This window comes from Spinacia oleracea, chromosome 5 (assembly GCF_020520425.1).
Source record: "Spinacia oleracea cultivar Varoflay chromosome 5, BTI_SOV_V1, whole genome shotgun sequence".
Classification (NCBI taxonomy): Eukaryota; Viridiplantae; Streptophyta; class Magnoliopsida; order Caryophyllales; family Amaranthaceae; genus Spinacia; species Spinacia oleracea.
This window is the reverse complement of record NC_079491.1, coordinates 92,194,636-92,211,296: the sequence shown is the minus strand read 5'-3', so window position 1 is coordinate 92,211,296 and position 16,661 is coordinate 92,194,636. Positions and strand designations below refer to the sequence as shown.

Below are 16,661 nucleotides of genomic sequence, written 5' to 3'. Positions count from 1 at the left end.
AATTATTTGTGTACCTTACCCCTTTAGGATCAATAAGTAACACCTCGCTGAGCGTAATCTATTACTAGATTGATGTAAAGGTTATCCAAGTAAATGTTATTTTGGCATGGCACCTTTTAACTCAATTTTTAAGTTTGGAACTTAAGGCTCTTACTATGTTGGTTAGATTTTAAGTGAACTAAAATCCTTAATCATGCAACATAATCAAGCTTCAATCTCATGCATATTTAAGACATATTTAAAAGCAATAAATAACTTAAAGCATGCATAAGATAAATGTGATCTAGTATGGCCCGACTTCATCTTGAAGCTTCAACTTCAAAGTCCGTCTTGAAAATGGATGGAAACTTCGTCTTGAATTTCACCGTGGGAGGCTCCATTTTCTTCAAACAGGATCAGCTATAATTAAACTAATTACAACTATTTGATGGTACGCAGACCATTTTTGAATTGAAAAACAAATTTGGTGCATTAGACCAATTACATTCAAACTAATGGTACGCAGACCATATTTTCTATCCTATTTGGGCCATACTAGTCACTTCATAACCTGCAAAACAGTACATATAGAATATATACCATTCACCCATTCATTATCATGAATGGCCCACATAATTGGTTAGTAAAAACACATTGTATGCATCACATAAATATTTGCAGCAATTAATCAAGGGCACCAATAATCTACCAATTATTCAGTCCTTATTAATTCTAATCAAGTTGTTTAACCTTAAAGGATTTGCAGACCTAATCAAGAGTTTATGACTAAAATTGCTCCCACTTAAACCAATAAATTCATATGCTTTACTAATTTTAAACATAAAAATGTATTTCTAGTCTAACCGAAAACATACAAATTTAATTAAAATTTAAATGGCTCATATAAATTTATAATTGAATCCATTTTATTTAATTTATTTTTAGTTGATTTAAATGAATTTAAATTAATTCAAGGTTTAATTTTAGTAAAATAATTAGTATAAATAAAATTTATAATAATTATAATATTCAAAATTAAAATCCGAGAAAACAATTTAAATTATTAATTTTAAAATTAATTAAAATTATTTCCGAACTGAAAATCTGAAATTAAAATTCAAAACGCGTCAATTGTAACACGACGAGGCACTTGGGCTTGCGCCCAAGCCCCATCGAGTCATGAGGCAGCCGCGCCCCATCGACTGATCGCTAGGCGCGCACGAGCAGGCCACACGCATCGCAGCCATGCCAGGCCACGCTGCGCGCAGCCCGCATAGCACGACGCTACAGCTTTGCTCGTTGGGCGAGGCAACGCGCGCTGTGGCGCAGCTCGCTTGCTGCCCACACGCGACTGCTCGCCTGGCACACGCCACGCCCTCCGCCCATCGCCCATTGAGTCGCACACGCCCAATTCCCTTGCTTCGCACGCGCGCCTCGTGCTTGTTGCTCGTTGCATTCGTACCGCATGGGCGACGAGCTCCCTTGCTCGTCGTCGCATGCCCGCACTATACAACACCCCTTAAGGGTAACACGTAGCTTCCTTTGCTTTGTGCGTGCAACATTTATGAGCGATTTCATAAAAATTTAAATTTTTAATATAAAATTAACGACAAATTAATAAATCATATTAATTTCATAATTTTAGGGCGAAATATCGAAAATTTATTAATTAATTAATTTCCGATTAACATGGATTCAAATCTAGGTCATAAAAATTTAAAATTTAACATAAATTAACAATTTTTATGGTGGATTTTAATCATGGATACCTAATTAAATTATTAATTAATTATGAAAAACAAATCAATTCTAAATTATTCGAATTTCAACAAATTAATCATAATTACAAATTAGGTTGTATAACTAACAAGTCTAGGCATTCATAATTGTTAAACATATACTGTAGGTCAATCAAAAACTCAAGATTTATCAACAAGAATCGCAAATACTCAATTTAACATCTTAAATTTACAAACTTTTGCGTTCGAAAAACTTAAACCTCCGAAAAGTCATTGTTAGGCTTCGAATTTGGGGATTCTAGGTTCGGCAAAATTTTAGAAAGCCTTTTACATGCGAAATTGACACAAAAATCACTCGATTTGGTTGAGTAACGAATATTCTGCCGAAAAACTGCGTACATATAATTAAATAAACGCAATTTGCAATTAATTACGAAAACTAATCACCCCTTTAATTCCTTGCAAATTTGTAAAATTTAACCATGTTCATGCAATTTAGATTATGAAAATAATAAGAGGCTCGTGATACCACTGTTAGGTTATGATACATATGAATAAACATAAATCATGCGGAAAAACCATAAAGCCAGGAAACATATTTATTAACACATAATCATTTAGCATAATTCAGATGCATACACTTTGTAGCGTGCCCTCCCTAGCTGCGCCCGAACCGAACAAGAACAAGTCTTTAGGACTCCAAGTGTCGTCCCTCCGTAGATAGTCCACAGCACGTCCGGATCCGCCTTAAGCTTGACCAACTAGAATCGCCCTTAAGGTACTATAAATTTCGGCTAATAGGGCAAGTGTTTGTGGCTGATTTTTGCTTGAAAATCTTACCTTTGAATACTTCAATTCTCGATATAAATATGTGACCCTAGGCACCTATTTATAGATTTATGGAAAAGGACTTGGAATCCTATTAGGATACTAATTTATTTAATTATAATCCTACTAGGACTCTAATTAAATAAACTAAATCTTTTAGTATTAGATTTAATCATATGACGAATCCCGGTAGCCTTAGGATTCGAGTAACACACTTCGAGTGATACGCTAGCACCGCACGCAGGCCTTACGGCCCACGCACAGCGCCAACCCACTCGTCGCAGCCCCGCGCGCGCGCCAAAGCCATTGCTGGGCCTGGCCTTGCGCTGGGCCTGGCGTGGCTTGGCAGCGTGTGTTTAGGCGCTTGGGCTTGCTGGGCGTAGGCCTGGCTTCGTGCTGGGCCTTCGTCTAGCAAGTCTCCTCCGATGCTAATTCGTACGACGCGCTTCCGATTAAATTCCCGATTCCGGAATTTATTTCCGATACGAACAATATTTAATATTTTCGATTCCGGAATTAATTTCCTGTTTCGAACAAATATTTAATATTTCCGTTTCCGGAATTATTTTCCGATTCCGATAATATTTCTGATTCTGACAAAATTTCCGTTTCCGGTAATATTTCCAATTCCGGCAATATTTCCATTTCCGATAATATTTTCCGATACGTACCATGTTTCCGTTTCCGGCAACATCTACGACTTGGATAATATTTATGTTTCCTATACGATCCATATTTCCGTTTCCGACAATATAATCGTTTTCGGAGTATTCATTTCTTGCCTTTGACGATATTAGCTCCCACTGAAACCAAGATCCGTCGATTTCGAATATCCATAGATGGAGTATTTAATTCCATTAAATACTTGATCCGTTTACGTACTATTTGTGTGACCCTACGGGTTCAGTCAAGAGTAAGCTGTGGATTAATATCATTAATTCCACTTGAACTGAAGCGGCCTCTAGCTAGGCATTCAGCTCACTTGATCTCACTGAATTTATTAACTTGTTAATTAATACTGAACCGCATTTATTAGACTTATCATTAAATGCATACTTGGACCAAGGGCATTATTTCTTTCAGTTGAGGTGTTTGGGCAATTGATATTTTAGTAGAATTTCAATTTAACATTTCTAAAAGTTGAAAATCGTGCTCTTTTGTTGTTAGTCATAAACCCTAATTTAAGTTGCAACTGGTGATATTAGTGGTCATTGTTCTTGGCAGCATGGTTTTGATGGGAAGTTGAATGGCTGAATTTCATCAAATTATGTTATGAGCAGAAAAATTTGCAATGATTCAAGCATTCTATTGTTGTCGAAGATGACGAGCAAGATCAAAATCAGGCAACTGTTTCAAGAAAGGTAAGATAAATTAATGTTGCAAGTAACGTGCACTTGATAAGACGATAATTATATTCCTATCATCCTATGCTACAAGTCGGCTGGTTTTTTTTAACTGTTGTGTGCCTTTGCACTTATTAAATTTGCACTTATCTATTGAGGATAGACAACTGTTGTGTGCCTTTGCACTTATTAAATTTGCACTTATCTATTGAGGATAGACTGCGGATCGGTTACTCCATAGTTATTACAGCAAGCATACTGAATTCTTGGATGCACCTGCCCATTTGAGGACTCCTTGGATAATAGGAAGCTTATGGCTGGTGAGGTAGGATTTGAGTTACTAGGGAGTAATTAACTGACTTATTCCATTAGGAAAGTCAGAAGGTCTAATACCTTTATTCATGTAGATTGTTTGGTCTATACGACTTACATTATGTGGTCCTTTGTGACGATCCCCAAGTATAACCTCTGCCATTGGTTGAAGCCCGTAAAAGGTCATTTATACTGCATGTTCTGTGAGCCGATGCAAGAGACTTATCAGCACATTCTCTGACTCCCTCAATCTAATTTCATTTGAAATAGGCTCTGTGTTTGGCAACACATTTGTTAGCTACAACGTTTTCTGGTTTGCTCAAACCATGAAAGTAAATAGTGTGAGGCGATTCTTTTCACCTGCTATAGCAGCTGCTCTTCAGATGTTTGGGATGTTAGAAATAGTAATATTTTCAACAGTAGACCTACTCCCAGCTTAATTATACCACTAATGGTATAAAGGGGGTTGTCTGGATTTTTTACACTGGGGCATATACAAAAAATGTTCTGGGAATTGGTTGCCATAGTTTCATCTTCATAATTGTCCGAGCCTTGTTTGCCCATCTTCAGTCCGGGGTGCTGTAATTAAAGAAATCTATTATATTATGACTGTTGAGTTGATTTTTCTATATTGAAGTACTTAATATGATGATAGGATTTTGTCATATTATTGCTGGTTGTAAATCCTGCATTATTAATTTTAATGTTGCATTAAATTGATTGGCATGGGGTGCTGTATATCAGGAATTGGTGTACTTGTGAATGACCTATATTAAGTTGTTTTGTTTGTATAAGCATATAGATTTTTAGCATTAATAAAAATCTAAGATTCATACTAGTACAAATTATATACGTAGCATTACCCTTTCCATTTAGTGAGAAAATTCTTAAGTCCTCCTCAACTTTTTCTTGACCTTGTGATTGTTGTTGAAACTTGAAAGTAGGTATATTTTGGGCAATAGATCACTCAAGGGAAGATCAATTTTTATTTTCTGCAGACTATTTAGTAGTTACAGATCATAGTTTCTCCAGAATCCAGGACTGTGTATAATTGTATTATCCTTGGAAATTTGAGATTATTTTGAGGGCCTATCAATTCAGGTTAACAACTATATATATTTGTCAGTTCTCAAGTATGACCATTGGCTCTAACCCAAAATAATAATAATCTAGGGATCATTCTTCTCTAAGCTCGGGCCTAGGTACATCAAAGTGAGGCAATACTATGGTCTTCTTATTGATGGAAGTAGTGGCAAGAATGATGGATTGGGACACGAATGCTTCATGCTGGTTGTGCCCAATTAGTGCAGTCAGTTATCTTTTCCATGTAGGCTTATTGGAGTTAGATGTTCATGCTATTGGATTTGGCCTCTTTCAGCATTGAGCTAGCAGAAAGTTTTCATGGACTAGTAACTGTGCTCCACTGCTCCCACAATCAAACACTGGTGAAACGGACTAGAGTCAGGTTAAGGAGTATGGTGGCTTTGGTCTATTTAGCTTCAGTATTTGGAATGAAGCTTTGCTTGAAAAACTTCTTTTGGTTACCTTCGAGTCAATCAAATCTCTAGTTATTACATCGAGCATAATGGTTTTGGCGATGCACCTGGCTGCTTGAGGGCTTCTGAGTTCTGATAATAGGAAGCTTGTTTCTGGCTAGGTAGCAAATGACTGTGTCAACTAACAAGAGTAATGAGATGACTTATTCTATTTATACATAAAATGACTTGTTAGCCAAGTAGTTATGTGAACCACGAGTTATTTTAAACTTCGTAGGTTCGAATCTCACGGCGCTTAATTCTTTACCTCTGCTCTTTCACTCGAATTGACAGTAGTTGTCTCACACAACACTCCTACACAAAAGAAGAGAAAAGTGGGAAAACCCTATTTCTCCAACTCCGACAGCCACTTCTTTCCCTACCGTAGAAATGTTACACTTCAATTCCTAATTGATTTGGTTAGTTCTTACTTTTGTTTATCAAATATGTATTCTTGGTTTGCTGATTTTTTGTTTGTTTCGGAAAAGTTTGTTTATTTGAATCCTTGTTTCTTAACTACTAAGTACTGCTTCTTTGTGTAATTTGCAAGTCTGTTTTTCTTTTTGTTACTTTAGATATCTTCTTTGCCCGAGGCGGAAAACATTGACAATCCCTCACCCTCTCATATTCTAGCCTTACCTTTTATGTACTAAGGCTTTTTAAAGTCATAAGCTTCTAAGAAAATCAGACCCCTTAATTTGGCTTGAATTGGATGAATGAAAGTGCATTTTTGTTAAAAGTTGTTGCGAGAACCTTTTACTTACCATTACCGGAACCTTACCGAATTTTTTGGGTAACCGGTTTGTCGGTTGATCGACTTCACGTATACGGTATACAACCTGAAACTAGCTATCAACCGAAATAAATTGTTATTGGTTAATCGAACCCGATTTTGCACAACCCTATCTTGACATTGTACTCTGATTTGCTGGTTTATATGAAAGGTAATAGTGTAGGAAGAATTTGTGAAGCTGTCTTAGCAGCTACTGTTTAGATCGTTTGGTCTGTTAGAAATTAGCAAAAATATTATTTTTCAACAATACATATATTCCTAACTTACAAACGTGTATACTGTTATGAAGAGTTGTATGGAGTCTTTACAGTAGAGCACTGAGGAAATTCAAGGAATGTTGGTTTCTAATATATTTACCTTGTATAGTGTTTGTTGCTTTTTTTCTCTTCTTCTTTTGTTATTCTAGAGTCTAGACGTTGTGATCTTGCTGGGAATTTTCCTTTATTCTGGTTGTCAATCTTCTCTCGTGTGTATCACACCATGTCAACACTCCGAACATTTATGCACCACTCTTGTGTTGAAATAAAGTTGGTTCTCTACATTTTTTACTCCAGGAAATCGTCATCTGACAATTGTTCCGCCGCAAATGATATTCTTTCACAGGATGAAGCCGAGTACAGAAGCAAACTTACATGATGAAACCATCGAATATCATCAATCATCATCCTTGGTGCAGGTACATGCTTCTTAATGGGGTGGCATATGATATGATTAGGCATGTTTCTTGAATAGAATAAAAGTCGATAGTTCAAGAGGGACTGATTCTCTCATGCATGTGGTTTTGCCAGAATTGGACTTCATCAGTCTACTTCAATATTACGGTATGGGTCAACTTAATCACTACCTTATCCATGATATTGAACTCTGCAACTATACACCTATTCGATGCTTAATATGATTAGTTAGGAATAAATATTGCTTTGTAATATCTACTCTTGCAAGATTGAATAATGTTTCATCTGGTTTACTTAAATCATTTGTATTGTTCACATTAATTTAATACCGCTCTTAGGTTTCTTGTTCTTTCCCTCAAAAATAATTCTCAAACATGAGTTGATAGGTAAAATGTCAATCAAAAATGCCCTCAGTCATTGCACTTGTTTTGATTTTTGACCCCCTCCCAAAATGGACATTTCGGTCTAGATGGCATCCATAACGTTTTGCTTACCAGTGAGCTTTCTTTCTTTCATATTTCTTTGAACTAAACCTTTTTGTTCCTTGCTTGGATAGTATCCATAACGTTTTGCTAGTATATTTATAATATAAATTGATAGAATTATCGAGTCGATTGTACATCCAATGCATTGTACAAGGTAGAAAATCGCAGTGTAACTCGTTGAAAATCGCAGTGTGAATCAGCAGCAGATCTGATCAGCAGCAGCAGATTCAGTAGCTGATCCCAGATCAAAAGCTGATCAGATCAGCACCTGATCTGAGCAGTCTCTAATCTGATTAGCTACTGATCTGTTGATGTTGATCTGCTGCTGATCAGATTAGCAGTAGTAGATCAGCAACTGATCTGATCAAAATATCGAATGCTAGTTATGATGATTTATGTGATTGTAGAATTAACAAGTAATGTGGTCTTGACTAAAACAGGAGCTTTTGCTTCCAATTCTTAACTCATGAACCAAAATAGGAATTATTAACCCTTTACATGTTTAAAAAACTTAGTATTAGGTTATCAATCCTCATTCTCATCCTATGAAGCACGGGTACGTTGCCCGGTTGCCGAATCCCGTATCGGGTACTGGTACAGTATGGGTACGGGACGGGTACGCCCCAAATACGTCCCCGGGCCGAATCTTAATAGTGGGTACGCGGGTGGGAAATGGGTACGGTTGGATTCGTTTTTGGGGACGGTTGGGTACGTATTCGGGCTTGAAATCACGTAACCAGAGTATTATGTTAGCCCAAATTCATAAATTAGAGTTTATTTTTCAAAGTCCCCAAATTGGGGCAAATTCTCTCTCACCTGGACCGTTGGCGACTTGGGGTAGCTGGTGTTCGTCGTCGCCGGCCGTTTCTCCTTGCCGGTCGTTTCTCCTTGCCGGCCGTTTCTCCTTGCCGGTCTTCTTCTTCAGTTCTCGGATCCTTCGAGGCTTCGAGAGTTTGAGCTTCGAGTCTTCGACTTGCCGGTTCTTCGCTTCTTCTTCTACAAATCTTGAGATCCTTCGGCCTTCGAGCTTCGAATCTTTGAGGAAGCATCCGCCGTGGTCGGTGGATTGAAGGAGGAGAGAGAGAAAATAAGGTGGTCGGTGGATTGAAGGAGGAGAGAGAGAAAAAAAGGTGAGTGAATTAGAGAGAGTGGGTCAAAAAGTCCACTCTTCTTATTTATTATTATTATTTAAATTAATTTTAAATACTTATTAGTTTCTAGTTTTTTATTCATTGGGGCCCACCACCCATCTTAGTAGAAATTTTATACAGAGTTACAATGTAATTTTTATCATTAGTAATTACTAGTAATATATTTAAGGTAATATATATATATATATATATATATATATATATATATATATATATATATATATATATATATATATATATATACATATATAGACACCTACTTTTGTCCCCAATCCCGAAAGGGAAGGTTCGATGATGAGAACATAAATCTCCACTTGGCAACGCATCTCCTATAAAATGACGAATCTCGATCACCCTTTTCATTTCACCCGAACCTGCTATTTATAGAAACCTGCTAAAAATAGTAACTGTCGTAATAGGTAGTTGCTAAAAGTGGCAATACATAAAAGATAGAAACTTGTCAGAATTAGGTGTTGCACTCCGACATAAATCCTAAAAGAGATAGAATTTGCAAGAGGAATCCTATTCCTAGTATAATTCGAAAATAAGAGTTACATATTAATTAAAATCCTAACGGGCCCAGACGCATTCCGTCATAAAGTTAATACGCACTAAAAGACTCGGATAAGTCTCAAAGACTCTGTATTCCACGAGTCCAAATCTGACAAGGAAATACGGCCCAGACCCTATTTTCAACGCCTGGCTCTGGGCGCCGAAATCTTCGGCGCCGAGCCCTAGGCGCTGAAATTACCTGGATAACGTATTCTCTCCTAATTCTTCTTGGATTAGTGCTCTAGAATTCTATCTTTCCCCGAACTCTTCCCTATAAATGCAGCCCCAAATTCGACATGAAAAGGAGACACAACACACAATTCATATTCTGAGTATTGTTTCAACCCCTAAGCCTAAGCCTCACGCTGCAAAATTGATCCCGCGTTCTGTCGCAATCGATCCAAAAATCGAACAGAACATATCCTGTCCCTTGTAGCTAAAGAATTAAGCCCGGAAACTTGAGATTCGTTAAATAAAAGGAGAAATAGCAAAGCCAAAGTGGCTAGTTTTCTGAGAACCGTGACGCACCTCTCAAGGGTGCGTCGTAATGTGTCCCTTCGCATGATTTAATCGCTTTCCTCGCCCTTTTATAAAACTGTTAAACCATAAATCTGATTCTTCTATCACGATTAATAAAGATAATATCTTGGGAAATTGAACTGTCATGATAGGTCCCTTAAATCAACCTAAACAAGATAATCATGATCGATCTAGTATTATGTGTTGCATATTGTTAAAATCAATTCAGATTAGTTTAATAGTTAACGCATGTCCCTTCAATTATTTATGCTGAGCTAGTAAAGATATCTTGCCTCTGGAGTTATCGAAGAGCGAGTACTCCTCTCGGTAGTTACAGTCCCCCGAACTCTCAATCTCTACCTTGCGGGTGTACGTTGAGAGATCCCCACACCAGGGATCACAAGGGAACTTATGGCCGTCGTGGTCAAACATAATTGCACTCCCTTTATGTCACGATAACCGGGTTTTGTCGGTTTTTCTCATTGTCGTTAAAAACTGAATGGCGACTCCTATATTACTAGTCAATTGGGTGTAAACTAACAGGAAATCCAATTACACTTGATTTGACAAAAAGAAACGTCACGCCCACGAGGGACGAGGTCACGCATTAGCCTCGCGCTTTTTCGACCCCGTCACAGTGGCGACTCCGTTGGGGATAGTGAAGGAAATACTCGTGCTCGTAGGTAATCAAAATAGCCGAAGGGTGAAACGATCCTACCCCGCGTTTATTCCCCCGTCAAGTTGGGACGACCTGAAAATCAGCATATTAATGTGAACGGACAGAACCGCATAACGAATCTTGGCTCCCTTGGATGTTTCATCTCGGGAGTTGGGACTAAGGATACCCATCGCCAACCGGGGGGTGCATACGCTTCGAATGTTGTCCACTCGGCACTTTCCCTAGTAGTACACCCGTCCCAAACCCAATTGCTCGCCCATTAGGTCCCTCTCATTGGTGCATGCCCCCTTGGCTTACATCGTGATTGGCCTCTTGGGCGAAATTCGTCTGTTGAAGGCACTACCTCGACCGGGGCATGTGTTGGATCTGCGATAGAAGCGGTACCAAGTTGGCGCAAATACTACCCATAGAAGCCTATCATAAACTACATGACATATTATTATTTTGCCTCATGATGTAATGTTAGTTATGTGTAGCAAATTATATGATTGTGCGTGACAAATAATGCTAGAAAACCAACCACCTTAAAGAATTGCCCAAACATTCATAAACCAATCGGCCAAAGAGTTATACCAAAATACGTGTTCCGCAAACCCGGACGATCGCCACAAAAATAAGCGACGCTCGGGATGACCGTAACGAATCCCACAACGCTGCACAACGCATAAAGGATGTTATTAGGCAAGCACGCAAGATTAAGTCGCATATACAAAAAAAATATACGCGAACAGAATACAAGTACCAGTCAGGGACGCATTTTCAGCGCCCCTGGCTGGGCGCCAATATTTCTAATGCCCTTCGCTGGGCGCTGAAGTTGCTGCCTGACCTTTTGGTCAGGCACAGCAACCTCGGTGCCCGCGCGTAAAGAAAATACGTAGCACAAAAAAAAACTTTTCGTAAAAAATTTTTTTGCTGCGAGGTGTGAGGGGGTCGAAAAAGCGCGAGGCTAATGCGTGACCTTGTCCCTCGTGGGTGTGACGATTATTTTTATTCAATCAAGTGTAATTGGATTTCCTGTGAGTATACACCCAATTGACTAGTAATATAGGAGTCGCCATTCAGTTTTTAACGACAATGAGAAAAACTGACAAAACCCGGTTATCGTGACATAAAGGGAGTGCAATTATGTTTGACCACGATGGCCGTAGGTTCCCTTGTGATCCCTGGTGTGGGGATCTCTCAATATACACCCGCAAGGTAGAGATTGAGGGTTCGGGGGACTGTAACTACCGAGAGGAGTAATTCGCTCGTCGATAACTCCAGAGGCAGGATATCCTTACTAGCTCAGCATAAATAATTGAAGGGACATGCGTTAACTATTAAACTAATCTGAATTGATTTTAGCAATATGCAGCATATAATACTAATTCGATCGTGATTATCTGATTTAAATAGTATTAAGGGACCTAGCATGATAATCCGATTTCCCAAAAATATTATATTCGTTAGGCGTGATAGAACAATCATATTAGGTTAGTTTAACAGTTCATAAAAAGGGCGAGGAAAGCAGTTAAATCATCGAAAAGGGACACATTACGACGCACCCTTGAGAGGTGCGTCACGGTTCTCAGAAAACTAACCACTTTGACTTTGCTATTTCTCCTTTTTATTTAACGAATCTCGATTATGGGACAGGATACGTTCTGTTCGATTTATGGATCGATTGCGACAGAACGCGTGAACAGTTTCGCAGCGAGAGGCTTAGGCTAAGGGGTTTAGAGTCAATACTCAGAGTATATTATGTGTTGTTGTGTGTTGTTTCACGTCGAAACTAGGGGCCTATTTATAGGGAAGAGTTCGTGGAAAGATAGAATTGCAGAGTTCTAATCCGCAAAGAATTAGGAAAAGAAACGTACCCAGGTATTTTCAGCGCCCAGGCCTGGGCGCCGAAGATTTCGGCGCCCAGAGCCAGGCGTTGAAAATAGGGTCTGGGCAGTTTTTGTTTAGTCAGATTCGGATTCTAAAATCCGTAGAGTTTGAGATTAATTTGAGTCTTTTAGCGCGTATCAATTTGTGACGGAATGCGTCTGGGCCCGTTACGAACTCTAGGCTCGTTATGATTCAAATTAATACGTAACTCTTATTTCCGAATCCTATTAGGAATAGGATTCTCGCAGTTTTCTATCTCATTTAGGATTTATGTTGGAATGCAACACCTAATTCTGACAGGTTTCTATCTTTTATGATTTGCCACTTTTAGAAGCTACCTTTTACGGCAGTTACTATTTTTAGCAGGTTTCCATAAATAGCAGGTTTCGGGTGAAATGAAACGGGGAATCGAGATTCGTTTATTTTATAGGAGATGCGTTGTCAAGTGGAGTTTTTATGCTTTCACCATCGAACCTTTCCCTTGCAGGAATGGGGATAAAAGTAGGTGTCTACAGTTAGCCCCCACTTTGACTGAGTCTTGGAGTAAGACGATGGTCAAAGTATTAGACGGAGTGCGTCACACAAGCCATGGTGTATGTGACTTGTTTTGCGAAGGTCTCACGAGCCCCCGAGTGATAACATTTGACTTAAGGGTCATCACTTGAAGTGTCGACATATCCCTCACGTGTCATTGGGATTTGTCAACTGATAGTATAGAAACTTCCTCACTTTGTCATTGGAAGGATCTACAGATGCGTAGAAACTCCCTCACTTTGTCATTGGGAGTAACTACAAATGTTTTCGAAATTAAAGCTGTAAAGTGTAATTGGACCTGGCCAAGCCCAATCACAAGGTAAAACGTTTTTTTTTAAAGATTCTCATTTTCAGGGTTAGCTAAACTAGAAAACCCCCTTGTTTTTATAGGATGTAAAACGAAGGAAAATCCAACAAACCAATCCTTTAATTTTTGGAAAAAGGGAAAACCAATAAAATTTATCGCTGCAGCGACTAAGGACCTGCGCTGTTAGTGACGCAGACCCCGCCCGCTGAAGGTGGGCGAGCCTGTCCTCTGAGGGGGACCCCCCGTCCGATAGAAGTGGACGAATATGTTTGATGTTTTTGAAAATAAGGACCTACGCGGTTTGTGGCGTAGACCCCGCCCGCTGAAGGTGGCGAACCTTGTCCGCTGAGGGTGGACACCCCGTCCGATAGAAGTGGACGAATCTGTTTGATGTTTTTTTGAAAATAAGGACCTACGTGGTTTGTGACGTAGACCCCGCCCGCTGAAGGTGGCGAACCTTGTCCGCTGAGGGTGGACACCCCGTCCGATAGAAGTGGACGAATCTGTTTTGAAATTTTATTTTGTTTTGTTTTTTTTTTGAAAATAAGGACCTACGTGGTTTGCGCCGTAGACCCCGCCGGCTGAAGATGGCGAGCCTATTTTAAATTTGAAGACTTTATTTTTAGAAAACTGAGGACCTGCGCGGCTAGTGACGCAGACCCCGCCCGCTGAGGGTGGGCGAGCCCATTTTGAATTCCTTATTTTGCCTATGTAGAAGGGCTTTTGTGATTACAACCTGTTGGTGGGTCGTAATATTTCCTGATTAGATGTGTCCTATAAGTGGGTCCACATTGTGTATATTTTTGTTTAACGATATTTTATTTTATTATTTTTTATTTATTATTAATTTTTTTTTTTCAAAATACCGTTTTTTTTTGGGATAGAAATAAGATAACGGATATCTTTACACAAAATAGGGGAGTACGCGTGCCCGACAGCGAATATTCGCTGTCTGGGAAGCATTTTCAGCGCCCAGGCCTGGGCGCGAGAATTTCTAACGCCCAGAGCTGGGCGTTGAAAATGCGAAAGGGGGACTGGTCTTTAAATTCGCGGACCGTCTCCTTCCTTTCCCATTTCCACCATTTTCGCTCAAACTTCTTCACTTCTCTCTACTGATTTTTGCTCGTTTTCTTCACTTTTCTTCACGAATTCTACTCCAAATCACTTCCTAATCTTCCCAATGTAAGTAATTTTCAGTAATTTTGAGCTTTTTTGTCAATTTCTGTATTTTTGTCAAGTATTTTTGTGCATGAAATTGATTTGGGGGTTTTTGATTTTGTGCCCCTTTCCTTCAATTAGATAGTTGGAAATGTTCCACATAACATGTTAATTAGTTTGTGCATGTTAATTTTTGCAAGTATGTTGATTTTTGTTGAATTTGGGCATTTTCATGCTAGCCCCCAAGTATACCTACTAATCTAGTATTTTCTTATAATGTAGGTGTTCTTGGTATATTGCTTGCGTTCCTAATAATTCATGAATGACAAATTATGGGAGAATTTTGATTTTGCTGGAGTTTAATTTTTACTTAGGGAATTTTGCTAAGTATGAACTTAGTATCATGTTTTTAGGGAACAAAAATTGTATGACTCCATTTCATGAGTGAAATGCACTCTTTTTAGGGATCGGTATGAGTGCCGATTTTGTCAAAGGTATAATGCCTTGTTGTATTGTTGATCAGCATGTCTGATGAGTCGTTACCCCCTCCTGGTGGCCACGAGGTGCGTGGCATGACGCGTCAGTCGACTGGCCCGGGTCCCCTATGGGTGGGCCCTGAGCTTTACGATGGTCGTGATCTGCATTACGACCTAGAGCACCATGTGACTTTCCGCCTTCACGCGAGGAGAGAGACTACGGTTCGCGGCTACGGCGCCGCGACGAGTGAGCCGGTTTTTAGCTATCTGAGCTCGGACGCCCAGGCCTTGGTGAGGGCGAGCTCACTGTTTCCGGTGGTTGAGACCTTCTGGGAGATACTGCAGCTCAACATCTCCCTGTCCTTTCTGCGGTCGTTCATGAGGTGGTGGTGGGATACCACCAACACCTTCCATTTTCCTTGGGGCGAGATGACGATCACTCCTGAGGACTACACAGCTTTGACGGGTTTGACCTTTACAGGGAACCCCGTTCGTCTAAGGTCGGACGGCCCATCGCCGACCGTTGCTGAGGGTACCAGGCTCCTGGGCCCGTGGATGGGTAGTAGGTTACCTTCGTACCAGCCCCGTGGGATACCTTTCGCTGACCTGATGTGGGCTTTGGAGCACGGGGTAGAGGGAAGTCATCTTTAGGACTGGCTTTATTGAGGTCTCAAAAATCTACGCACATTCGCACTCGTCCATCTTTTTTAGCTACGGAGACAATATTGGCCACCCATTCTGGGTAGTTGGAGACTTTTATAAAGCCGGCGTCTAATTGTTTAGTGACTTCTTCTTTTATTTTCAAGGCTATTTCTGGTTTGAGTCGCCCTAGCTTTTGTTTTACTGGCGTCATTTTGGGATCTAGCGGAATTTTATGCTCAGCGATTTCTCGATCTATTCCCGGCATGTCTTTGTAGGACCAAGCAAAGACACCCTCGAATTCCCGCAAAGTGGAGATTAGATCGGCCTTTTCAGTGGGAGTTAAGGTGAGGCCAATTTTAATAATTCTAGGATTTTCTTCTGTTCCAATATTTACCGATTCTGTGTCTTCAATTATAGGAGTTTTGAGTTCTTGTTCATTTACAGCTTTTATTAGTTTGGTATATTCCTCTTCTGGCTCTTTTTCGTGCTCATTAGTGGCGAGACATTCTGCATTATTACTCTGATTTTTAAGCGGCACATACTCAAAAGTTTTGTTTATCTCATTAAAGTCATGAAGCATTACATCAAAAAGATCTCCCGGAGTAGAGATTTCCGGGTCTAAACTATTTTTGGGAGGGGTTACAATTTTGCTAGGTTCGGACTCGGAGTCAGACTCGGATTCAGACTCTAATTCTTCGTACATCGGACCCTCTCCCGCAGATATCTTGAACTTTATCCCACGAGCATTAGTCCATTTGAAAGTCTTGCGCCACCCTCGTTCGATTTGGTCATCTTTTGAGGGTGATGGAGCGATCAACTTAGTAGGGTCAAACATTTCATCTTGGAGAGCTAGTGCCATAATTTCTGTTTCTTTCTTCGCTCTTTTCTTTTCTAACCCAAACAATAGCCCGAAAGCATGTGAGTTGGGGAGCGTTTTTGGCATAGCATGGTTCTTTGGGGCGAGTGGCCTTTGAGAACGTAAAGGGTCGTGTCCCAGAGCATGCATCTCTTGGGTTTGTGCGACCTCTAGGTACAGATGTTCGGGATATGCTTCTTCCATCGTGTTTCTTGATGGCTATCACGGGC

At 39.8% G+C, this 16,661-nt stretch overlaps 1 long non-coding RNA gene across 1 annotated transcript; it reads left to right on the top strand.

The window, feature by feature from the left end:
• The first annotated feature begins 6,023 nt into the window (after positions 1-6,023).
• On the top strand, positions 6,024-7,595 carry LOC130460671 (uncharacterized). The gene is made up of 2 exons (XR_008920629.1): positions 6,024-6,155; positions 7,084-7,595. It is a non-coding gene; the product is annotated as an uncharacterized lncRNA (long non-coding RNA).
• Positions 7,596-16,661: the final 9,066 nt, after the last annotated feature.